The following is a 26,041-nucleotide window of genomic DNA, read 5'->3' on the forward strand; positions in this document are numbered from 1 at the left end:
AATTTTCTATGTGGGAAACATAGAGAAAACGCCAGAGCCCCCAGCTGCTTCACTTGAAGTCAATAGAGGTTTGGCCACTGACTTCAGTGGGAACAGAAGTGGGTCCCAAGACTTCAACCACATGGCCTCAGAGGGGCTGATTTACACAAACACTGCTAATTAAAAGAAATAATACATTCCCCAAAGTAGTAAGGAGAAGAGCATACAAACACTAAAATACTTCCCCCTGTGCCAGCAGTACCTTTATGCCTTGTTGCCCCCACTCGGTCCTTTTAAAAGGTGATACTTTCACCCCCAGAAAACCTTCTCTCTGATAAGAGAGGTATTTTCAGGTGGGAGCCCTGGGAGATCAGTGACAAGGAGAGTCACATAGGGGAGAGTTCTAGGGGAATTTTAAGGAAAAGGTGTGGAGCCAGAGGCTGTGGGGACAGTCTAAGCGGAAAAATGCTTCAGTGCTTACTCTCCATTTTGAGAATTAGAAGTTAGGGCTTGTCATATATTGGTTCCTGTGGCAAAGCCTGCAAATGACACTCAGCTGTCATGTAGCCTGTAAATATAGACAGTTTCTAGCAAAGGACCTGTGAGGACCCCAAAGGCCTCCCACACTTGCTTTAGAAGACTTTTGAAAGGGAGAAGGTTCTTTTGCAGAGGCCAGATGTTTTGCAGAAATTCAAGAGAGCCATGAGCAGATTCCCCTCATGCCATGGCTGAGCACAGGCTACAAGTGCGTAGCTTGTTAAGGGCCAAGGTGGGGGTTTGCACACAGGCCATCAGCTACCATGTCAGTGATCTTAATCTGGCTACACGGTCAACAGACAGACAGCTAGACCCAATATATCTTCCATTAGAAAAATCCAGCAAGTACCTCCAAAGACCTGGCCACTGGTATTTTTGTAGACAGGAAACAGAGGTGTCATGTTCATCCTGAGATCCTTTATATGGGAAAATAAGAAAAGCTGCCACCCTGAGCAGCCCATGTCACTTTCAGACCAGTATCCCGTCCCATCAGACCATCATCCCATTCATGTCTATGAAACCTGTGAGCTGTCCTTTCCGACTTGTGGATGGAGATGGGATTGGATTCTGTGAATGCCAATTCAATGGGGACAAATAGCACAACAGATGGAGAGAAAATCATCAAATATAGGCCGCAAGCTTTAGAAAGTTACCCAAATCTATTCCTGTCACTTAATAAATGGTATTTTATTCTTTTGCATTATCTCTGAATGGCTAAGTAAGCCTGTATAATGGCACTATTTGTTACTGGCAAATTATTGGCTAAACGGCTGTGTTTCTGTATGGAGAAGTCAAAAAAACGTGTAAAAATGGTGAACTAGCTGTTTCTGTGCTTACAACCATTATATTCCCCGTGGACATGTTGACAAAGATCTTAACGGTTTTGAACCAGCTATTTCTGTGCTCGTGGCTATTAGAAAGTCTCCACTGAGAAGCCAAAGGAGTTTATAATGGTTATGAACTGGCTATTTCCGAGTTCATGGTTATTACAGATTCCAAAGAAATGAAGTTTATCATGTGCGTGTTTCTGTCTCTCAGTAACTATAAAGTCTACTGAGAAAGTGAAAGAGTTTGTAATGGTCACACATGAGCTATTTCTAGGCTCAGTGCTATTACTCACTCAGATAAGAAGCCAAAAGTTCACAAAGTGGTATTTCTTTCGCCCCTGGCAAACTCCATGTAGAAACTGATAAATCTACTAATGTTTCTCAGAAAACCACACTCTAATTCACAATAACACCTCTCAGAGTACTACAGTGGTGCAAAGTCTCTGCTCTGCTCAGAGCCTCTGTGGCAACTTGCCAGGAGCCTGAGGGCTGCAACTCATTTATATATACATTTACATAAATTTACATGAATTTTGTGTCAATTTGTATTCCGTCAATGTTACAATGAAACCTATACTGAAGAGAATAACATATAGCTAACTGACTAACACTAAAACTGCTTTCCTCTTTTTTCGTTATACTTCTTTCACTTTCATTTTCTTTGCAGCTTTCTAATACCTGTTCCTTAGCTAGCTTGCCTTCCAGTCTCAGGGATAGTCTGTTTTGCAGGGTAAAGAAAAACCCTGTTTCATCTACATTCGATGGCAGGAAAGCAGAGAGTTGTAGCTTCAGCAAATTGCTTATGCTTTACACTTAGCAATCTCCCCAAGCACCAGTGGCTAATATACATATTAAAAAGGGCAGCGCTAGCACAGTCCCTTGCTGACCTCCACATGTGAAGCCTTCAGAATATTCATGAGATTTTAAATATACAGTTAAAAAAAATCCTGAAAATCAGAAATAATAGGTCTTTTTCTATTGAAAAGACTGCTAAGGTAGAGCTTTACAGATAAGAATAACTCAGTGGACTGAATTAGTCATTCAATAGCAAAGGTCTCCTTTGTGACAGGATCTATTAGGAATTAATGTACTTTGATGCCATTATGTACCTTTGCCTCCTCTTAAGGATGCGCAGTTTATATAATGCTGCTTTATTTTTCAGTGCAGCTTTCAACAAAGGTCACTAGGACTTCAGATAATTATCTGTATGAACCACAACCTCATATTCCACTTTCTGCCATCCTCATGAAACCACTAGCTTTGAGATGAGAAGAGTTCCCCACTTGTTGCTTGAAGGTATGACAATACTTTAAAGTGGAGATGGATTTAAATCTTGTGTGGTTTTGCTGAGGTCAGGAATCAACTAATAGCTTTAAAGACTCAAGATCCCTCTGCAATTACCTAGCACTCAAACGGCTGATAACACTTACTTTAGAAGCCTTGCTAGGGTAGGGGAAAGTGGTGGAAGGGGCTACCTCTAACCACCATCAGCTTCAGTGTCTGCAAGTGCAGCTTACATTGGCTGTTTAAAACCTATTTTTAAAATGTTTTCAGTTTTCTGCTGCTATGATCTAGTTAGCATGTAGCTTGTGTTGGTGAACGGCTACAGCAATAAAAGCATTTTTTAACAGCATTGCTCATCTGAGTGACCAGGCATTCACATCTAGGCCTGTATCACTGGAGTACTTGTAATATACTACTCTTCACCAGAAGTGGAAACTTTAAAACTTACATTTTAAATTGCAGAGGAAAAGCATTAAACATACTGGGTAGGAATTTACCAGGTTGGACCAAAAGTCCTTTAGTTCAGGACCTTGCCTGGTGATGTGGAAGTCTTCCAGATCTGTTCTTCTTCAGTGTAAACCAACAAGAATGGTGACTGGGCACAAATGCACAAGGAAAAGAAAAGCAATTGGTTGCCATATTGTAGGTTTTTCTGTGTTTGGCCTCTGACTGTCTGGCAATCTTTGGAATAAGGACTGCCTGATATCAGGTGGTGTATCAGCATCTGAGCATGGAACAATCCTGATGGATTTTTATTCCATTACTTTGTTTAATTGCTTTTTGAGCCCATTCACAGCTGTGCTCCCAATTTTATGATGGAAGTAATAGTGAAGAAACATTTGTTTCCTTTCTCTGCAGAGTCTGTGGGAGTGAAACATGAAGGAGGATATAGAGAGGGAGCCTTTAAGCTAATTGAACATCCACAAGTCTATGGGACTGAATGGAAAGCACCCAAGGGTGCTCAAGGAGCTGTTTGGTGTCATTGTCATTGTGAGGCCCCTCTCTGTCATCTTTGAGACATCATGGTGTTTGGGGAATGTTCCTGATGACTGGGAAGTCTGTCCTTGGAAACACTGAAAACTCAGGGGTTTGGACTATATGGTCTCCAGAAATCTCTTCCTAAGTGTGTGCAATGGGAGTCTGTCAGTTGTTCAGAACACTTTATGGCATGTCATCTGATTCATCACCTTGGTGAAAGACATTCCATAGGCAGACAGAACTAAATTGTTTAATTGTAAATGACATGAACACTAGCATTACAGGGAAAATATAAATAAATCAATATGTGGTGTTAGATCGACCTTTAAGCAAATATCTCGCTATGCTTAAACTATACCTTGCTCCTCATGAACTCAAAATGATTTGCAGACATTAAATGAGTCTTAGTCATTCTGTGGCGAAAGGAAGCGACCTGTTTGCAGAGGCAGGTAAAGGGAATCACCAGGTGGCTGAATGACTGAGCCGGGGCTGCAAGAAGCAGGAAGGTCAGGCTGGGTCAGTGGGGATGCCACAGTGTACAGAGCAGAGGAAAGAAGCTTGTCTTATGTGCCTCTGTGCAAAGGGCAAGTCACAAGTGGGTCCTCCGCTGCAGCAGATGCTAGCATCTTCAAGAGAAGAATGAGAAGGCAGAGGAAGAGGTCTCTCCTACTACATCTCCTCCCGACCACCAGCAGCGGTTTGTAGGCTGCCAAGAAACAGAGCCAGCACATTTTCTGTGCTGCTGCTGAAGCTGTCTGCTCATGGTATGGAGGACATTGTGCCTTCTTCAGGTGGAGGGCCCTCCAGAGCTCCAGCTGACGCACTTAGAGTGGCTGCCAGTTTTGTATGCTAAGAGACCGGCCTTTTTCCTTAACTTGGCCCTTCTGGGGACTGGCCTTCCACCACTTAAAAAGATGTCTCTCATTTCAGTACTGCACGAGGAAGGAGAAGATGGGATTAGCCAGTTAAACGATCAGACATTCACAATGCAATGCTAAGCAGTGTAAGTGCTGATTAAATGTTGCTCTAAGTGCAAAATTCAGCCTGGGGAAATCCTTTAACAAAAAGTAACTACCAAGATGAGAAGAAATAAGGTTCTTTTTGTGTTATCTGAAGATCACACTGAATTGAATACTTTGAAAAAAAATAATAATGGGTTTGGCTTAATGTTTCAGATTGCTGCTATAAAGACAATATTTCTTCACAGTTCTGCTTTGTAATGCAGACAAGAAATTTCATGCAAGCAAGGAAACTTCAAAAAAAATCGTTAACAGCTATATAAAGAACAAATGGTTGACACACCTGGGCAACTGAGGGTCAGTTGTGAAACAAGAGTGTTTGTGCAAAGCAGAGTTTTGACTTGTGGCATCCAGACAGCTGCTTCTGTCAGAGCCAGGATGTTTTAAGAGAGGTTCTTTACTGGACCTCTCTGGAAACCTCCACCTGGCTCAGTAGCTCATGCCTAGGACAGGTCTATGGCTTCTTATGGGGTCTGGAGCTCCAGGTGCAGCTAGAAAGAGAATTTGGCTCCCCTGCACCTCCAGGCAGTGATGTGGGAAGGATGGCAGAAGACAGGCATAAAATATTCATTCTAAAAAATATGCGTTTGGAGTCTCCCAGTTTCCATACTGACATGCTGCTTGAAAGCTGAAGGACCTGGCTAGAATGAAGTGTGGGACAGGGGATAAGCCAAGGAAGTACCAGGAGTGTTCGCTTGCTCGGAGCAACATGTGAGAGACTTGATCTAAGCTACCTATACCGAATGCCTCTTCATTTATCAAAGCCACATTATGGCTTGAAATCAAGGTGTATATGCTTGATAACAGCCAACAGCAGTAACTCCTTTAAAAATTTTTATTTTTTTTTTGCAGACTTTATACAGAAATGATCAAATCATTGCTGAAACATGAAAAGCTACGTTAGAAAGGTATTGCCCAGGAGAACTGTAACTAAATTCCCCTCTGTGCTCAACGTCTTCTGGTACGTGGAGATTGCCACTTTCCATATGTCTAACACAGGCTAAAAACTTGCTGTGTGGGAGCAATACTCGCTGCTTGCTGTTTATGTAATATCTGGGATAAACGGGTCCTATGCAATGCAAAACAGAAGTGACAGGGATCTGAGACTGGACTGAGGCACAATTTCCGTATTTTCAGTTGGCTGACTTCTTACAGTCTTTTGTGGACTGTGGCTGACCACTGGCTCAGTGGCCAAGTCAGGACAAGAAACTGGCGTATATCCACTAAAAGGCAGAAGCTGTCACTTCGTGGAAGGAGCAGAAAAATGATTTTGCATGGATCAGATAGCAGTGATCACCATAAGACATATCACAATATACACAGAGGTGTCTCTGTTGGTTACAGCAGACTGTCAGCTGGAGGCCTGCATAGAAATGGAGCAGATGATTGAAATAAGTCTAATGTGACTCCCAAAAAACGTTGAGAAAAAATTTATAGTAAGAAATGTGAAAATACAGTAAATAACATTTTTTTTTTCTACAAAGGCAACAAAAATATTTTCATGCACTGTCATACCAATAGGTCACTTCATTGTGACAGGAAACAAGCAGCATTAGCTTTATGTAACTGCAAACATGATATTAGCATTCCTTCATTTAAAAAAAAATATTAAATATTTTCTTGAGAGATTTTTTTTTCTGTGTCCATGCGTGCCTCAAGCCATGGGAATACGCGGCTGTTACTGACAGTTCTTGTCCTTATGCTACTGACGCAGCCGCAGTACCATGTCATCACAGAAACAGTGGTGTAGACACAACCAGGGGAATGATGAGCTTTAGTGCAAGGCTGGGAACTTGTCTGGGACAGGGAAGGTGGGACCTGTCTAAGCCAGTTTTAGCAAGGCTGAAAGATTTCAGGTGCTATTTCAATTTGTCATCGTGACTGCATACAAATGTTAAGGCTGGTACCCATACATGCTGCAGCTGGGAGGATTTCAGAAATATTTTCCATTTCAGTCTCTTGTTCCTTAGCAGAGAATTTCCAAGTTCTCTGTTCGTTATGAATGATGCAAAGGAGAATTCTAACTGCTACTTTTATTTATTTCAAAAAATGCTTGAAGTTAATATGTTATAACTTTAAGTTGGAACAATATGCTCTGTATGTGCCGAAGTCTATGACAGGAAGTATAAGTAAAGAATCTTTGATAAATTATTTGATAAGAAAGGTTGCTCTTATCTGAAGAAAAATTGTGACAAAGCAGAACAAATGGAAAGGGATTTATCTTTTGTGTGCATATTAACTCTTAAGCTCCTGATTTCACATTTAATTACAACAAAAGTTACGTTATTCTGTCTTGCTCATTTTCCTTGAAAGGCTTTTCAGGCAACCATAAGCACTATCAAAGGGTCAGAAAATAACAGAGGACCTTTTTTCTGAGGTGCTTGGAGTCAGATCTGCTGAAAACGGTGAAGACTGAGCCCAAATTAGAGCAAACTTTTTGGACATTGAAATAATTTGTATGAATCAGTTAAAGTGAGCTATTGAAATGTATTCATATTCACCATAAATTCCATTTGAAATAACATGCTGAAACTAAGGGTAACTGATTTGTATATATGAAGGCAACTGAAAAGTACACTGAAGAGAAGAATGCCTTTTAATATAACGCATGGTTTGGGTAGTGATTTTCAATTCACGTGTTTGCCCTTTAGTTATTTCTCAGAAGTGTTATTACTTAAGTTTGTTGGTTTTTTTGTTTTTTTTTTTTTTTAAACTGCAGAGATTTTTACACTGTAAAATACTGTTATGCTTTCTCTAACAAGAATTTACAGTGTTCAGTATTTTACAGAATAGAGCCCTATTGGCAGAGTACAACAACCAGGAGAGTTCTCCACAGTTCGTTACTGATAGTGCAATGAAGTGCTCTGTTTATTTTAGACCTCACCTCAAACTTGTCTCCAAAGTATCTCAGCAGCTCAATGTTTGAACTTATCTCCCTGTGAAAAGCAAGATTGTTTCTTCTTATGCATGTACTAGCGTTTTATCCAGGGTAGCTTGTGATGTGTCAAGATAGGAAATTTCTATTGCTTCCCTTAGGAAACTGTTCTACCCCAGCAGATCTCCCTGGCAAGCAGTTTTTGCCCGAGATGCAGGGTGACTGATTTCAAGCTGATAGTCTGAATTGTTTCTTCACTGTTAGAAAGCTTTCTGGAAACCTCCTGTATGCACCCAGAATGCAAAAAAAATCATTTATTGGGAAGAAAAAACATCTTAAGCAGCATCTTCTGCTGAATGCCCCAACATTACTGGGTCACGAGAGTATGGAAATTCAATGAGTGGTGAATCATGTGCCTCTGAGCTCCCATTCTGTCAGCAGTTTCCGTTCTTCTGCTTAGCTGATGTAAACAACAATGAATCTGTGCTGATTTACCAAAGGAGAATTTGGCACTGCAGTGTTTTTCTGTTCCTAGATTGAATATTAATTTTTGTTTGTTTTCTTCCCCTTGTGTTACATCTTGCGATTGTTGCGGCTAAGAGAAGACCCAGCATGCAGCTACCCAACAGTAACTTCCAGTCAGGAGAGCTGCTGATTTACTTATTCCAAGGGACAGAAACACAAGAAACATAAACACTGAGGATCAGGGAATCAGAGCTTGCTTCCCACATCCTGGATCCAAGAGCAGGATCCCAGCTCTGCACTGAGGGAAGACATAAGTGAGTAGCATCTCCCACACATTGTTAGTCAAGGAAACACACGGGCAGCTGAGGACCAGAGACTCTGAATCCGCTCTCCCCCTGCCCCCGGCAGCTCTGGAGCTGCCTCCCAGTCTGTCTAGCCCCTGTGGGAAGTCGGAAGCAGCAAATACTGTTTTCTAGACTGGTCTGTGATTCTGGACATAAACAAATCAAAGCAGAAAACTGATAAGCATGCTGCATTGTTCCTGCGGTTGGATGCTTGAGCATATTCAAACTAGAGTATCACTGCCCTGGCATCGCTGCGAAGAGATCAGGGAGGATTACAAAGTGTTTTGACATAATAATAGCTAATCAGCTGGGCAGACTCAGACTGCCCTGATCAGTTGAAAAGGTAATGGGATTGCTATCAGAAATAAATAAATAAAAAGAGCAGGCTACTCACAGTGCCAGCAAAAACAGACATCAGGCTTTGGGAATATGTGATAATAATACTCAGATTATTTTTTTAGAGATTTCATCATCTGTTTCCCTGTGAAATCTGTGGAATGTGGGGTTCAAACTTGGGAAGCTCTTGGGAACCAATAATGTGTGCTTGTGACTAAATAAATACAGTGATGAGAGAGCACCATACAGCAAACTGGTTCCAGTCTTTCCTCTTGGTGCTTGAGCAAAGCAAGAGGTACAAGTGTTAAATATTTGGTATTGATCACCAGGACTCAATCTGCTGAAAGTAACCTGAGTGGTCAGTCTGAGTCCTGGCTAGATTGGCCATCGCTTGGCAATGCTGCTGGAAGATGAGGATGTTAAAGATTGCAATTCACATTGTTTATACATGTCTGTAAACCAGTTAATTTTAGCACAGTGGGAAAGAATGTCTTGCTACACATGGGACAGTCAGAATGAACGGCTTCATGGAATTTTTGATTACTTTCTTTTATATATCAATTAATAAACGCAGGAGTGGTTTTGCTACTGTCAGAAGACACTTTCAGTGTTGTTTGAAGAGGATGATGACAAAAAGCCAATTAAAATGAATGATTCTGTGAAGAATGTTCTCTTCGCGATAGTGCACATTTTTTTTCCCCTTGCCCTTCAACAGGGAATGAAATCTCTTTAGTGGTGCACTGTGTGGGGTATTCCCTTTGTGATCTGAATGTGCTGTAGCTCCTTAGAGATGCACTCCTGCACACTCGTGCAAGTTAAAGCATGCTGATGCTTTTCACTATACTACCAAGGAGCACTAAGCTGGCTGTATTGCTATTCTCAATTACTTTTACAAGGGATGGTGTGTCTATTGTCGGTATGGAAAGAGTGTTGTGTTGTTTTTGTTGTTTGTTTGTTTGTTGTGTTTTTTTTTTTTTTAATTCTTTGCCCCTGCTGCCCCTCCCCATTATTATTGCATTTGAGCATCTTATGATCTTCATTATCTGGAGATTCAAATTGTCCCATTGAAGTACCATGATCCCTGACAGAGAACTGAGGTGCAAGCTCAGAGCAACCGAAGTCCATGTCTTGGTTGCAGCCCAGAGCCTGTTTGTCCTGATGAATTGCTAGGGCGCTTCATGCCCTGTTTCTGGCCTAAATCAGCTGGCACACCCTCAGTCTCTGGGAATGGCTTGGGAGCTTTATGGAGCTGGGATCATTTCCCATAGGCAGCCTGCGTGTGAGCAAGCTCCTCTGGAGGCCAAGAGCATTCAGGTGTACGAACACGATCAGTTGTAGGCCAGGTGGTCTCGATGCCAGAGTATAGCTCATGACATGTTTAATTCCCTAGTACAGACGTGGTGTCCTGTCAAATCCCTCAGACCTCCGGTCACACAAGAATTCAAGTAAAGGAGTGCTTGGCTAAGTAAAAACTACTTTAAAGGTCCTACTACTGTCCTAAATTGTGAGCTAACTATTGACACTTGTGACAATGACAAGTGCCATAGTGGTGTCTATATAATGTAAAAGTGATGTAATAATATTACTAATATAAAGTCACTTAGGTTACAAAACCTTGTTAACTGAACTTCTTGCCCTGAGGACATGCAAATAAATGACCTTGTGCTTACTGAATTACCTAAAGACAATGCAGGCTGTGGCAATAGAGATGAATGACAAGTAGAGTTCGATAATATCTCTGTTCATGCATATGATCCCACCAAGGAAGAGTGGAAACAAATACCTTCTGAAGAAAATAAGAAACCAAGAGGGTTAGTTTGCTGTGATTTAGTATGTTTTCTCCAGAACCAAGAGACTTTCTGAAGCTGCAGTGAAGTATCATTTAGTCTTCTAAGCTCTCTGGTGGAAATTTGCAGTAGAGGTTCAGCTCATGTTCATAAAAGTGATTAAGTGGAATGGAAGATATCAGTGCTATAGTATAAACCTCTTGTGAATAAGATCCAATAAAGCATTTTAGTCCTACTGCGCTGACTTAGTTATGAAGTCCAATATTATTCGCAGGGTTTAGTCCTCATAAACTCCCTGTCCTTAGTACAAAGTTTCATTAAATATGGATAGCATTAACACTCTTTTTTTGCAGCTTATCCATATAAATAAAATGTAAACAAAGTATGACTAGCCAGAGCTTATTTTCTCAGCTGTATTCTGGTGCATTTTTAATTTCAGTGAAAATTGAGCTGAACAGGAAAATTACTAAGCTATTTTTTAGGTGCAATCTATCAAAGTATTTATTTGGACAAAATAAAATACGTAGTCTTTTCTAAAGTTCTGAACTCTCTCCTTTCTTAGCCATTTCACACTTGCAGGAAGCTTCTTTCAATGTTACTAAACAAAGTAAATCTCACATTATTCACAACAGATATGAACTGAGCAGGATGATATCTCCATGAGGTGTATGCCATGGTTTAACCACGCAGCTGCTTGTTCATTCCCCCAGTGGGATGGGGGAGAAAACTGGAAGAGTAAAAGTGAAGAAAACTTGTGGGCTGAGATAAAGACAGTTTAACAGGTAAAGCAAAAGCTGTGTGTGCAAGCAAAGCAAAACAAGGAATTAATTCACCACTTCCCATGGGCAGGCAGGTGCTCAGCCATCTCCAGGAAAGCCAGGCTCCATCATGCATCATGGTTACTTGGAAAGACAAACATCATCACTCCGAATGATCCCCCTTCCTTTTTCTTTCCCCAGCTTTATATAATGAGAATAACATCTTATGGTATGGAATATCCCCTTTGTCAGTTGGGTTCAGCTGTCCTGGCTGTGTCCCCTCCCAAATTCTCATGCACCCCCAGCCCACTCATTGATGTGAGAAGTAGGAAAGTCCTTGACTCTGTGCAAGCATTGCTCAACATTAAAACATCCTTGTGTGATCAACATTGTTTTCAGCACAAATCCAAAATATAGCCTCATGCGAGCTACTGGGAAGAAAATTAATTCTATTCCAGCCAAAACCAGCACAGTATAACAGTTCTTTCTTTTTTGCAGATGGGGTAATTGATGAAGGTAGATGTTAAATGGACCTAAATTAACCAATGTTTTGGAGATAAATTCCATGTTCTTGGGATTTGGTCCTGTTTTCTTAGTGATAGTAATATCAATCTGACTGAAAATATACTAATTCAACAAACTGAACTCTCCAATTCAAGCTCCAAGTGGCAGCTCCTTCTCCTACCACAAAGCCTCAAATTTTCATCACACATCTACCTTCATCAAAATACACTTCCATAGTTCCTACATATATCCTTTCCCTTGTTTTGCTATGACTACATCACCTACTGTCTTCTCATTCTCAGCGCCCTCTTATATGATCTAGCTTGCTGCTTTATGGACTAGAGGCATTAGTGCTTGGCCTGGAGCTACATACACAATTGGCTGCTCTGAGCCAAAGATATAACTGCTATATAGATGTATACAGAACATATGCGGTATATATATATAGATGTTTCTCAATACCAGAAATTTCTGATGCTATGGGAGCCAAAGTACTGACTTTTTAGATATAACTGTGCCTCCTGGTTATTTACTGTGCAAGCAACAGCCAGTCTTTACTGATACATGAGCTGGCTGGATCTGAGTTCATGCAGTGTAAATATAATTAATGTAAGGATGTAAGGAACAAGCTGTACTGAGACAGGCCATAGGGGTCTTGATAAGCTCCCTATCCCCTCTCTGACACAGTCCAGTAACTGATGATGAGGGGAGGGTATCAGCACAAGTGGAGTATAACAAATGCTCCTTAGCTATGCCTTTCATCAGCAGTGGGCTAGAGTCCACCTGGCACAAAGGGGATATCTTGCCTCTTAGTAGCTCACAATGGATTTTTTTTTTTCTGTGAGTCTGCGAAGCTAGTTTTAAAGCTATGCATATTTCCGGCTTTCTACCATCCTGCTGCTGCCAAAAGTCCCATAGTTTAATTATGTGTTGCATGAAAATAAATAAATAAATAAATAACCAACCAAAAAAGCCAAACAGAAACCCCCCCAAACAAAACCTCACGCACTTGTTTTGAAGAAACAACTTTTGCAGTATAACATTCCCTCTTCTATCCTTTGTGCCACTCTTGTCTCCTAAGACTTGTGTCTTCGGCGTCCTTCCTAGGCTGAGAGGCCAGAGGCAATTTAATTCCCCCTTGCACAGCAGCCCTTCCATACCCTTGCCGCTCCCTGTCTCCCTTCTGCAAGCATTTCCTGGGCCACCTCATTGTTTCTCAGGGGGACTGCCTGGAATTACATGGAGCTTCCAAAATGCAGTGGTGTCATGGATTTTTGCTATTGAGCATGGAGGACACATGGAATTTTAGAGGTGGAGTTCAATTATCAGGTGCAGATTTACCTGAGGGTGTGTGTGTAACCCCTTTCTTTTCATTTATTGCCCATCCCTCTGTGCTAGCACTTCCTGATGTGGCATTTGCTTTACTGTGTGAAAAAAACCCACAGTGGCTCAAAGCTACAACTATCTGGATCTGGACCCAGTAAGGTTCATTTGATAGTTTATGTATGCATTTCCTAAAAGAGGGCAAATTGTTCTGGCTGCTGAGCCTGGTCAAAGAAGATCTTTGGTAAAATAGCATGACCTCAGCAGAGATGGCAATTCAACCCATTTCTTGCTTTTCAACAGGGTAGCTTGCCAACCCCCATCCATGCCCTCAAAACCAAAGCCAAAGCAGGAGATTGTGAAGGACAAACTAAGGGAACAGAGACTGCAAACTACCTGAGAAAAGAACTGTTTTCCTCATCTGACAAAGTCTACTCGGCACTGAGGAGAAGCAATCCATGCAAGGAAGCTGCCATGTGAGGTCATTCAATTCACTGCAGTCACAGGTAATTCTCTTGCACAGCATTCATTTGCCTCCCAGTTTTTCTGAAAACCTGGCAGAATTGGGATCGTTAACTATTTCTTTCCATATCACATCAGCTGACATTGTTAGCCTGCACTGTGTTTCTAAACACTTGTCCATGAAATCTCTCAAAGGGGTTATAATGTCTCGCAAATTCATCACTTATTGAAGAAGCTTTTTATTTTTTTTCATTTCCTCCTGGGGATGATTTTTGCAGTGCATCAAGCAGCATGAAATACTGAAAAGGCAGAGAGAAGTGTGCCATTGCAGAGCACATTGTTTCATTATTTTTCTGAGAAAGTGCTTTAATGCAACTGTGTAGCGTTTAATTGTATTTACTGATGTTTCCTGATGCATATTTCATTATTCTAAAGACTTTAATAATATAGAGTATTCTGTGACTGACGAATCAAGAGGTGAAATATATGACAGAAAACACAAAAGCTGCCAAAAGTACTGTGCAAATCACTTTTTTCTTTATTGTGATTTACAAAGCAAGCATATAAGTTGCTTTACTACAGCAGCTGAGCAGCTTCATTCAGCACTTTGATGTGTTCAGGCTAATATGCTATTCTGCTCTGCTAATTTGATGTTATTTCAGAAGCAGATTTTACTCTCAGTTAATTAATGTTAGTGAATATGAATAGCATTTTTTTTTCCTGCACTAGGAGATGTTACTGAAAATAGGTGTCTCTGCAGGTTGAGGGAAAACAGTAAGCACCTGAAAAAACAGTCTAAAGTTAAAAACGCAACCAGGAGCTAAATCTCTCTGTAGGGTGTTTCTGGGACATCTACCATTCTTACTTCCTCCCTGATGGAGCTTTGAAATTCTTAGCATTTTCCAGCTCTCAATGTAAGTAGCATAAAGCTATTAACATATGCTCTGATAAGAGGACCAGAACAATTGTAGCCGAGGAATAACACAGCACGTCTTCTGGAGTGCAGAATAAGTGCTACCTTCACACACTGGATTCATCAGGACACAGAGAGGTAGCTAATAGCAACACATTCCTGCTCTTTGTCTCTCTTATGTGCATGTTCTCATACACAAATACCTACAACAGAGTCCTCAAAGTGACAATTGATCAGCCAATGCTTGTGAGCGTGAGTCACTGCTCTCAGTAATATTTTTAGGGGCCAGCTTGCTGTAGAGTTCTCCACAGAGCAGGGTAAATCAGCTTGACAGTTACTGAAACCTTGTTTTGATTTGGCTTTTTATTTAAATTTACACCCGTGACATTACATCCGTAAAACAAACTACTGAAAAAAAAGGTGAAAAAAAGGACACAGGAAGGAAGAGGACAATAATAGATCAAAAGGGAGAAGACCAGAGCCCTTTCCCCCATACCATTTGCATCTTTTCCTCATCCCTTTTACTGGTCTTATGTGACGAGTCCAGACTGTGACAAGAGTCTTTCTGCTTCCCCTACTGACAGGCTTCCTCTGTTCCAAATATTTCTCAGTATCTCTTTCAGTCAGTATCTTTCCTTGGGCTTTTGATTCCTTTGCTTGGGCTTTGGCTGCTGTGTATAACCCCTGAATAGGGCCCCGAATAGGGCCAAAAGATACATTGCTCTGAGTGTCCTCCTTTTCATGAGCTGGGAGAGTTTATATGCCCTTTGATCAGGAAAACTGGGATGACAGTAATTGTCCTGCAGCTTTCTGGGTGTTCTCCATCTCCAGATAGATGACCTCAGCATGGCTGTTCTCCTGTTCTTAAGCCAGGTAACACTATGGACTCCAGCCAGATAAACACCTGTGCCAGCAACAAGTGTTATATCTGACATATACAGCTCTGCCAGGAAAAGCCGAAAAGCCTGACCATACACACACTGATCCTGGCTAAACTTGCTCTGACCCCAGCTCTGGGGTTTAGCTCTACTATTCCACTGTAACATTTGCTACTACATCAGTGTTTACAGAAAGTGTATGCTTATATAGCATATTGGTCTTTATGTACCAATGGCACTTTGTACTTTGGTTCATGTACTTTGGCTCGGCATAAACACTGGGTATACCCACTTCTACTTGGCAGGGAATTGTAAATTGGGTACGGGTAAAAAACTCCCAAACCTGACTGTCTTGGGTGGCGATTCAGACCCTGTTGGTACGGTTCAGACCCCAGGATGCAGCGAGAGTTTTCTTTATGTGCAGCAGGCAGGGCTACGCATGACAGACTTCATGCAGAACAGTTTAACCAGACATCTAATCTTGCCTGGAGGGAAGAGTGTTTTATACAGAGTGTGTATTCATTCTTTTATTCATTTAGCTCTGTGTTTCTGCACTAGTGGGTAGGAATAAATCTTTATATTGTATTCTTTGAATAATACTAGAAATGCTGTCACTTGAGTTTATCATATCCCTTATTGCTCTATAAACATAAGGAATTTCAAAACCAGACATGCAACTTGTAACAATTCGGATATGTATGTGCAAACAGGTCACTGAACACGCAGTACATGGTAAAAGATAATTTTGAATTTATATTCTGGCTTTTAATGAATTCTTACACTTTTTAATGTTCTTTTTCTTTTTTTTTTTCTTTTTTTTTTTGGGGGGGTGGAAATGCCACAAGTCAGTAGTGCTGACAAAAATTTTCCAGGTGTAAATCTTCAGCCTAGTGGTAGACTAAGCAAGCAAGAGAAGTGGCTATATTCTCTTTTCCAGACTAAGTATCTCTGGAGCAGCTCTTTTGGCGCAGAATTTGTGGAAAGGCTGAGCAGCTTCACAACATGTGAAGGTACCCCATGGTGTGAAAAACATAACTTTGCCTCCTGCCTACAAACTCAAATTGCAATCTTTCCCTTCAGATCCAAACTTTCTCAGCATTCGCGAAGCTGGGATAAGGCTTGGGGATTGTTTCTGTTTCAGACTTAGGAGTTTTTCATCCTTTCCTTTGAACTCTGCTGACCCCATCAGTTCAAAGTTGACACTTTGAACCTGAAAGCCTTAAAATTCCAATTAAACTGGCTGGCAAAGGAATGTGAAAAATCTCAGCAAGACTGTGGGGCAGAGATTGATAAAACTTGGATTTGGTTTGTAATTTAAAAGGCAGGTTGTGTTAGGATTAAAAGCTGAATCAAGTTCTTGCTTCCTCAGAGCTTGCATTTTCACTTCCTTTAGTTCTAAGGATCAAGATAACTAAGCAGTAGAAAAAAAGCTTTATGCAATCCTTGTTCAGGCGAACACAAGCCCTCTCCTGCTTATCTGACTTGCTCAGCATCATGTCATGGCTTGTTCACAATTACTTGACCATTCCGGAGACCAGGCAAGGCCACTTCTCTTGTGACTCTCCGAAGGACGCAGACTTATAACAATTGTTCTCACCCAAACAGGGAATTGCTCTGTTGCACACCATGGCTCAAGGCAGACCTACCCTGCTTCCTGCCATGGACAAGTTCGACTACATTGTTAAGCCTTACCCAGATGAAATTACAGGTTAAAATCCTATATGCCTTAGTGGGCCACTAAGGTAGGGTTTCAAGATGCAGCCTCAGTTTGCAACGTCACTTCCCTCTGGGAGAGAATGGGGGATGGAAGGGCACACTTGCTCACTCCCATCCTACTGCAATGCTCCCAGTTTGCAGGATGGAGAGGAGCAGGCAGAGGCACCTGCTATCCTGCCTTCCAGGTCACAGCCGCATGGCTCTGGTGGACACCAGGCTGTGGGCAACTCTCGTTCTGAGAAGTAACTCTCAAATGAGTGTTTTTGTTTATTTTGGTGGGGAAGCTCAGTGAGCAGGGCTATATTTGTAAGTAAAAGTTTTCTGGCTGAGGACCAGAGTTTGCATCACACTCTTCAATATTCATCCCAGCAGGACCTGCATGAAAATGAAAATTATTTCTGATTGCTTGACTGCCCTCACTCACCAAAGCCCCTAAATCTGCTCAGTTTACATTAAAACTGTAACCCCCAAAATCCCTTTAGATTAAATCTTCTTGAAACATTGTGACTCACTCAAGATCTTCCAGAAGATGTTGGACATCCCACGAACCCAGCCCAGATCATCAGATAGTCCAAACTGGTATTGGTGAATAATCTTATTACGTCAGAGAATTTGCATCTGACCTATGGTTACTATGTGCCACCAAACAGTATTTCCCTCTTGTATTGTTTTTTCATTTCCTAGAGATGACTTAGACAAGGAAAAGCTGCATTTTGCTGAAGAGTATAATCTTTGGATCCTGAATTAAGATAGTTGCTGGTTCTCCAGGAGAAACACCAGGCTGGTGCTTTTGGTCTGCTGAACAGTTTGAAACCCTGGGTCAGTGTCTGGTTCTGACACTATACATTTAATCTTTAGTTTCACAGCATGATAGTGCTAAGGGCACAGCATTTGCCTCTGCTGACTGCAGATAACAGACTCAGCACCGAAGTCCCAAGCACTGCAAATTCCTCTAGCCCCGCTATCCGCTGCTGTACATTACACTCCTTACTCTCCGAAGAGTTTGCATTTATCTTCCTTGCCTTTTTTAGAGGTGGCTTGAGACATTTCAGAAAACTGCATTTTAGGTGACTTATTTCCACAGACTCACATTCCTCTCCAGCTTTGATTCATTTGCCGCAGGAGATCAGCAAACCTGAAACTGCCTGGCCAAGTCTTCATGACTAAATCATACAGGGTAGGCACACAGAGTGCATGAGGCTCAGCTGGGCCTTCAGGGCTGAGGCAGTCTGGGCCTGCAGGAGCCGAAAGGAGAGATTAATAAACAAGAATGCATCTCAAACTGAAGCCATGAAGATGCTCCTCTGGGAGAAGGGAGGGCCTGGGTTCTTGCTTCTGCTCCTGGTGCTCTTTATTTGATAACACTTAATTAAGAAATGCATAAGCAGTGCCAGGAACAGTGCCTGGTTTGCCACCTCACTTTCCTCTGCCACTAGCATTGCTGGGTACCCAGGCTCAGACTGGACGGATGGAAAACAACTGCCCCCTTGCCTTGCCCCCATGGGAGTGGGGGGTCTATGGGGAAGGGGGCAGTGCTGGAAAGAAGATGAAGTCGATTACAGTCCCAGTTTAAGAGGGCTGGATCACAGCCTGGGGCTGGGTCGGGTAGGGAGGGTAACTCAGAGCACCTTTAGGTGAGGCAGGGAGGCCTCACCACTGAACAGGGGTTCGTGAGGGTGGGTTCTCATGTACTCACTTGACTGGACCACAGTGCACATCGAAGTGCGGTTTCCCTGACGTTGTGGATCTCACCTGGGTTTCCCTTCCCTGAGTGCAAGCTGGTGTCACCATGAGGTGGGCACTGTTCAGACACGAGGTCAGGGCACAGTCAAGGCATGTCCCTAATCTGGGCACACAGAAGCTCCTCTGCGTGTGGCTGGACAGTAAAGCCAAATGAGGCTGCTGAGCAGTGGAGCTGCACATTTACCTTAGAGGAGGACTGGAAGACTTAGGTACCTTCATCAACTGTGGGAAGTCAGCCTAGAAGGAGTGTCTTTAAGCAGGACAGAGGAACTTGAGCCTTTGTCCTCCTGCATTTCACGATACTAACCTTTTGTTTGTTTGTGTGTTTTTCTTTCCAAAGAGTAGGAACCCAACAGAAAGGCAGACAGCATTGTAAGCAGCTGAAGTCCCAGCTTGCCTCAGCCAGAATAGGAGATGATTCCTACTCCCAGGAAAATGTCTGGTTTTGGTTTTCTGTATTACTTTGATATTAACATCCAGAAAGCAGAGGCTGGTAGCCTGGTTTTACCATTTCCCACTGGAAATCAGCCTCATCTTTGCCCGCCCTGCCTTGGGTCTCATTTTCGTGGTTACAGTATGGCCCAGCTTTCCATTCCCAAAAACAGGTCAGCGTCCTCTGGGTGCTGTTATAACACCCTGCTGGAATGTGGGAGCCCAAAAAGGGGAAAGCTCAGTCTCCCGCAGTGCTAAAGTGTATACCAAGTAGAGTAACCCATACTATCTATTGCTTTCATTTAGTACTCTGATCTGCTAATTGTCATCATAACCCTATCTTTCCATTCTTCATTGACTTAACTGAATCCAATGAGTGGTGAGCTTTTGAGGTAGAGGTCAAACTGGATGTTCCCTTTTAGAAAGAGGCAGTGAAAATGCTTGCTGTTGAAGACTAACTTTGTGTATTTGGTGTCACAGGTGCAGTGGCTCAGGAGACCTTTGACAATAACTGTCTGATGCCAGATCAGTTGAACAAGATTGCCAGGGCATAGCAAAATTTGATCTCATGCTGTTAAGACTTATACCAGTCAACATTTTAGGCCTGCAAATAGTCATTCCTTGGCTTTTCATTTAAAAAGCAGTCAGCGCCTCTGGCCACCACAAAGCCATTCACCACAAACCAGCATCTCTAACAACTCTTGTGTTATTATCAGATTTTGAGTTGGCAGTGGACAGTCTTAACGATCCTGATTTTGCCTCTCCACCACACGTGCGTTTAAATGGTGTATTAAGTTCCTGCATGCATCCCCCATATTGCATTTTTATTGGAAAAAAAAAAAGGAAAAAAAAGGGTTTGCTATCTGTCAAAACTCTAACCACTGCCCTTTCCAGGGATACACCTGTGACCTGCAGAGGAATACGTGACTGTACTAAGCAGAGGAGGCAGAGACACTGACCTACTTATTTAAGGGACAAATCTGAGTGCTGATCCCTGGATAAGATGAGAAGGACTCCATAAAGGGAGGCAGGAAACGTGTCCCATTGTTCCACCTTACAACCAGCAGCAAGAGGTTGGTGGTTCTCATAGGCAGATTGTGTCTCCCTTTGGTGGTCTTCAGAAGAACTTGCTGATTCTTCCTTTGCTGTATGGAAATTTGAAGTCCTGGTGTCCTCCTGCCCAAAGAGCAGGTGAAGCCATGCCTCGGTGAGGAGCACAGGTTGGGCGCTGGGCTGCTGAAAAGTGTCTGCATTACTGTGCCTAAAGGTTTCAGCCCAAATCTTTCCCCTAGGAAACAGTGATGTGAATGGGCACCTCATATACTTCAAAGTGCTTCAAAGTAAGTTGGGCACTTCACTGCTATGACTGCCTTACATACTTCGGAGCTTTAAAAAAATCCAGTTAAGCAATTTAAGTACTTGGAATTTCTCACTGCTAATCTGGAGTAAATTTATTGTACAGGTATTATAAGAGTTCAAAATCCTGCTTTTTATTGAGTTTTCCATTTATGTGAGAGTGTGTGTGCGTGTGCAGATTCTGGAGAAAATTCAGGTTGAACTGACCCCAATTTTCTGCGGCATGAGGCACAGAGTTACTTTTTTTTCTGAAACAAGCAGTACTGTTTTGCCATAGTCATTTGCAGCCTCTGGCAAGAAAAGGCACAAATAAGTTAAATTTACAACACGTATTTTTCCCCAGGAACATCACAGTGTTATTACCACCTTTGTCTGAAAATTATACTGTTTGTTTTGTTTTGCTTTGGTTTGTTTTTTTTTGTTTTGTTTTGTTTCTTTTCATTGAACTTCAGTTAAAAACGGGATTTAGGCCAAAATCTCAATCTCATTCATAACAGCAATGTCCTCAAATATAGAACTTGATACTAGTGCTCATTGCACAAACGAAATATTATAAGATCATGTTTATAATCATATTCTTTCTATAGTAGTGACAAAGGATAACTGGTACAGTTGTCTGTGGGCCTCAAGGTCTGTATACTTTAGTACAGGTTTTTTTTAAAGAGCAGGGCACCGTAACCCTGCTAAATTCCTTGAATATGAATATCCGGACTAGATTTTATACTAAAGCTTTTTCTCCCCCTCCCCACCCCGCTTTATTTTCTGTGATGAATTTGCAGGCTGGAAACGCAGGAGTTAACTCGTTTAAATTTTTCATGAAGTCTAACAAGTGATCTGACTTAAAGTAAACAACAGTCCGAGCTACATAGTTTTCTTTTTATTAGCTGACCTTGCAAGCTAATAAATTCATCCTGTATTTTTCTGCTACTGCCAATTTGCAGCATACAGGAAACTAATCTTGTACAATAACTACCTTCCTGTACTCAGTTCTTAAATGGAGCCAAATGGATTGGTGGCGGAAGAGCTCCCCAGCAGTTCCTGTGAAACAGTGCTGAGCACAGCAAGACCTGACAGAGGCTGCTTGCTATTATTGACTTTGACAATGTAATTATGTTCTCATTTACCTCCCTAGCACTTAAGAAGAAAAAAATCCACCCCCCTCCCCGTACAAGGACTACAACAATTTTAATGTCAAATTAAATGTGAGATATGTATTTGTAACATGCTAAATATATAGCAATAGCTCTGATTTTTGAGAGGGTAAAACAGACGAGCAGTGGCCATTATAGCATAAAGGTCTTTCATATGTATCTGGCTGCTGCAGCAACACTTTGTTCCAGACACAAAGGCTCACGCTCAGCAGTGAGTTAATAAAGGATCTGTACTTAGATTAGAAACTCGTATGTTTTCTTTTGCATTAAAGACAGACTACCATTAACATAGTGTACTACAGTATACTGTAAATGAATCCAGGATCACTAATTTAGGGACTGAGCTCCTCCTTTTGAGCTAAGAGATGTCCGTGGGTATTTGGCATACTTATGAGCGGTTTCATCTTGCATGCACTGAAATCGGTTGCAAGAGTTACTAAAGATTTTGCTGTTGCGAGGCCAGATGCACGAGCAGATCCCCAACGTGCTGTGGCACTGTGGACACATGCAGGTGGATGGCATGTGCTCGTACAAAACCGATGCTCTCTTTGCCCTGTGTGGGGAAAAGACCTTGCAAAGGCCGGTCCCTGATTCGGTCAAGTGAGGTAACTGTCTGGTCAGTATGGAAATTAATGTGGAAAAACTTTAATTTTTTGGATCTGTCAAGAAGTGCTTTCACAACTAGCGTCCATCTCCCCAACCCCTTTGCCCCTCCACCAGAACCATTTAAACAAACCAGAACAAACCATTTGAATGGCATTTTTGAAAACCTTGTGTGATGAAACAGTTTCCCCCCCTCTAGTTCTTGACTGTTCCTGACTCCTGCTTCACTTGCCCTCTCAGGAAAGGTTAAACACTAAGTATGGTTCACATATTGCTCTCCAGGGAAACAGACCATGATAGCTTCCGAGCTGTGGCTGTCATTACTTTAAAGCATTTATGAGAAATCACACAAGCTACTCCACTAAAATGGATACATTTCTCTGCAGCAACATTTATTTGGGCTCTGTACCAGCTGCAGTTGTGAATACAGCTGGGTGGATAAAAAAGGACAGAAAATCGAAATGAGTTTCTATGTTCTTTCTGGGTCTCCTTTTAATTTGTGATTTCTTTTAATTTAAAAAAGATAACTGGAAGGTGAAAAAGATAACTGGAAACTGAACTCATCTCCTGGAGTTCAGTATTCCATTTCAGATGAAAAGAAAATGTGTTTTATGCATGCAGGTCTTGGGTAAGGGCTTCTGGATCTGTTAGGTAAAACAGTTCATTCAAGAGAAATGAGCAAAATTTGCATAGAGGTCTTCTCAATTAGTGACTTAGTGGACATTTGCTACTGCATATAATGAGATATCCTCTTAAAACTCTCTACAGGAACAATTGTTGGTGTGACTCTAGAAATGAGACAGTTAATGATGGTTAGGAAGGTGGCCAGCAGATAAAACTGAAACGTACACCATTAATTTAATTAAAATAAGGGAATATTTACTATTAAGTAAAGTTATCTACTACACATTGTTGGCTTAATCTTCACCCTTTAACCTTCATCACTGAGTATCCTTAAGCTCCTAGGGCAAGTGTCTTAAATGCGTGGTACTTTGCTTTGCGATCAGGGTGACCTGAACCTACGCTCAGACACTAATGGCACCATAACTCAATCCCCACACAGCCCAGTTCATCCATATGTCATGTCCATCCTGACTGAGACAAGGGCTCTGAAGAAGATTATATGTGATCCTGTAATTAAAGATATTGTAAAAATTATACTGCACAGGCAATGTTAGTTCCGGTCTTTCTCAGCCTTTGAATAGACGAGGCTCTTAGGAACATTGTTTGGAGCTAGATCTAGGTTCTGGTTGGACTCAATGATCTTAAGGGTCTCTCCCAGCCAAAATGATTCTATGATCCTATGAGTTTGCAAGCTTAATAGTCTTTAAAAAATGTAAGTTGTGGGGGTTTTTGTGTGTGTGTGGTGGTGTGTGTTTTGGGGTTTTGTTTGTTTGGGTTGGTTTGGTTTGGTTTGTTTGTTTTGGTGGTTTTTTGTTTGTTTGTTTGTTTTTAATATATATATTTCTAATCAGACAGAATAATCCTGGGTACTGACCTGGGATTTATTAAGCAGGGTTTGGACTCCTGTCTCCCTAAGTTTCCCTTGTACCATCTAATGAAAATACCAATGGCAACTGTGAGTCCTTACTGGCTCTTTAGGCAGCTGATTAGACTAACATGGAAAAGGACAACATATTTTTGCCACATACTGCACAAACATGTACTCTAGGCTCAGTATCTAGTTCTGAAAAACAGAACGCTATAGGCAATCCTCCCTATGCAAACAGTATGTCTCCACCCCTGTTCTCCTCCTATCCAGTGGTCAGTCAACACTTTCTCCAAACCAAACTCCCTGTTGGCCCACCTTTTGCCGCCTTCTTTCATTCTTCCCCCTTGCCTCTCTCCCCAGCTCTGTTTCCCACCCCCAGTTCACATCTCCAGGTGCAGATCTTCTCTTGGTCTGTGACTCCTGCTTGCTGCTCATCTACAATCCGGCACCATCTTCCCCCACACTTGGGGGCCACCAAGAGAAGAAGGAATGGGAGCTCACTTTCTGGACCAGGGACTGCCTCTTGCAGCAGAGTGCAGCAACGCTCCTTACAGGTCAAAGTCTCGTAGTGATCCCAGAGGTTACACTGCTCTGAAAAAAAGTGCCAACATAGTTTGACCACATGGAGGACCTGTGGTGAAAAGCTCAGTGCAAATGGACTCTAGTCCATCCAGAGCTGCTGAACTCCATCACAGTCCTCACCAACTCAGTATAGTCCTCATAAGATCAAAATTTCCTCGATTATTTTATGAGGGGGAGGGCAGGCACTGAACTCTGCTCTTTAGCCAACCAACGACAGAACCCAAGGGAACGGCAGGAAGATGTGCCAGGGGAGGTTTAGGTTGGACATTAGGAAAAGGTTCTTCCCCCAGAGGGTGGTGGACACTGGAACAGGCTCCCCAGGGAGGTGTCACGGCCCCAAGCCTGACAGTGTTCAAGCAGAGACTGGACAAGCCCTCAGACACATGGTGTGACCTGTGGGGTTGTCCTGTGCAGGGACAGGAGTTGGACTCCATGATCCTTGTGGGTCCCTTCCAACTCAGGACATTCTATGACACTGAAAGTTTTCTTGAGGATAGCAAAAGACAGCAGAACAACTCAAATGCATTTCAAGACTTCAGTCTGAAGTACATGAAAAAGACTAGAGATTGACAGTAAAATGACTTCAAAATTATTTTCTAACTAGGGAAAAATGTGTATTTCTGTGATATTGTTCTTGGTAACTGTCAAACCTTTAACAGAAGTGTGCCACGATACTTTCAAGGGGCAAGTTTATAATGTACATCTGAAAAATAAAAACCATAAACCAGTATATTTGAATGGCTCATTTGGTAATTAACTTAAAACATAATATTGTAATGGGTATTTGGGCAACCATAAACATAATTTGTATTCAGTTTCTGTCTATAATATTTATAGAGCGCTGTTATGGATGGGTACATTCACACATGGCTACAGGATCTGTATCATCGCACCTGTCAGATTTATCGTACACATGTTCAAGATGTTATCTATTTAGCTTTCCCTGAACCTCTGAGACACACGTTTACTTGTTTTTGTACAATTCCATCTTTATAGTTCACTGCACTTTCCCTCTATACTTTTCAAATCCTGCAATATCTTGTTTAATCTGAATTGACAAGAACAGAACACTGTGTTCTAAGTGGAACCCTACCAGGGTAATGTATTATTCTCATCATTATCACTGTCTTAGACACAGAGAAAACCTGTTGCGAATGCTATTCTAGGGGCTTATTTAACTTCTTAGAGTCAGGAACAGAGAGGCACTCCCTTCCCTGACTGTCAAACCAAATTCTGTCTCCCAGTTTCATCCAAAACCACATCTAGGTGCACAAGTTTCTAATCCTTTATTTTCAAAGGAATAATAGTTCAATTGTCTGCTGGTTTGAGTCAGTCTTATTAGCTCAAATGAACAGGTTTGCAGTGTTATAGGTCAATTTCCTCCAGGATTTCTCAATTTCTTAAGCAAACCTGTGTCTGTTTTGACTAAAAGGTGATCTATCTCCTAATTATTCACCAAATAATTTACATGGACCCTGAAACTTACTACCATTTACCGACCAGTATAGGTATTTATTACTTCAGATAGCACCTAATTTATTAATAGTCATCTATGGCAAATAATTCCATTAACTTTCCTTACTTTACTGTGTTAACATCATACCATATTAAATATGTTCTGACTGCCGAAAGACCCCCAAACACAGGGGACTCTATGGAAAACAGTAAAAAGGCTATTCATAACAGTGAGTTAAGAA

At 41.7% G+C, this 26,041-nt stretch overlaps 1 protein-coding gene across 2 annotated transcripts in view; it reads left to right on the plus strand.

Annotated features, from left to right (window-relative positions):
* The window catches only part of IRS2 (insulin receptor substrate 2), a 316,286-nt gene that overhangs the window by 62,550 nt on the left and 227,695 nt on the right, over positions 1-26,041 (plus strand). The window contains exon 2 of one of the 2 annotated variants that reach the window (XR_010605632.1): positions 13,320-13,522. The exons of the other annotated variant lie outside the window; for it this stretch is intronic. The gene's annotated coding sequence lies outside the window, so the exon portion shown is untranslated. The remainder of the gene's footprint in view (positions 1-13,319; positions 13,523-26,041) is intronic. 2 annotated transcript variants of the gene reach the window in all.

Source organism: Caloenas nicobarica, chromosome 1 (assembly GCF_036013445.1).
Source record: "Caloenas nicobarica isolate bCalNic1 chromosome 1, bCalNic1.hap1, whole genome shotgun sequence".
NCBI classification, from domain to species: Eukaryota; Metazoa; Chordata; class Aves; order Columbiformes; family Columbidae; genus Caloenas; species Caloenas nicobarica.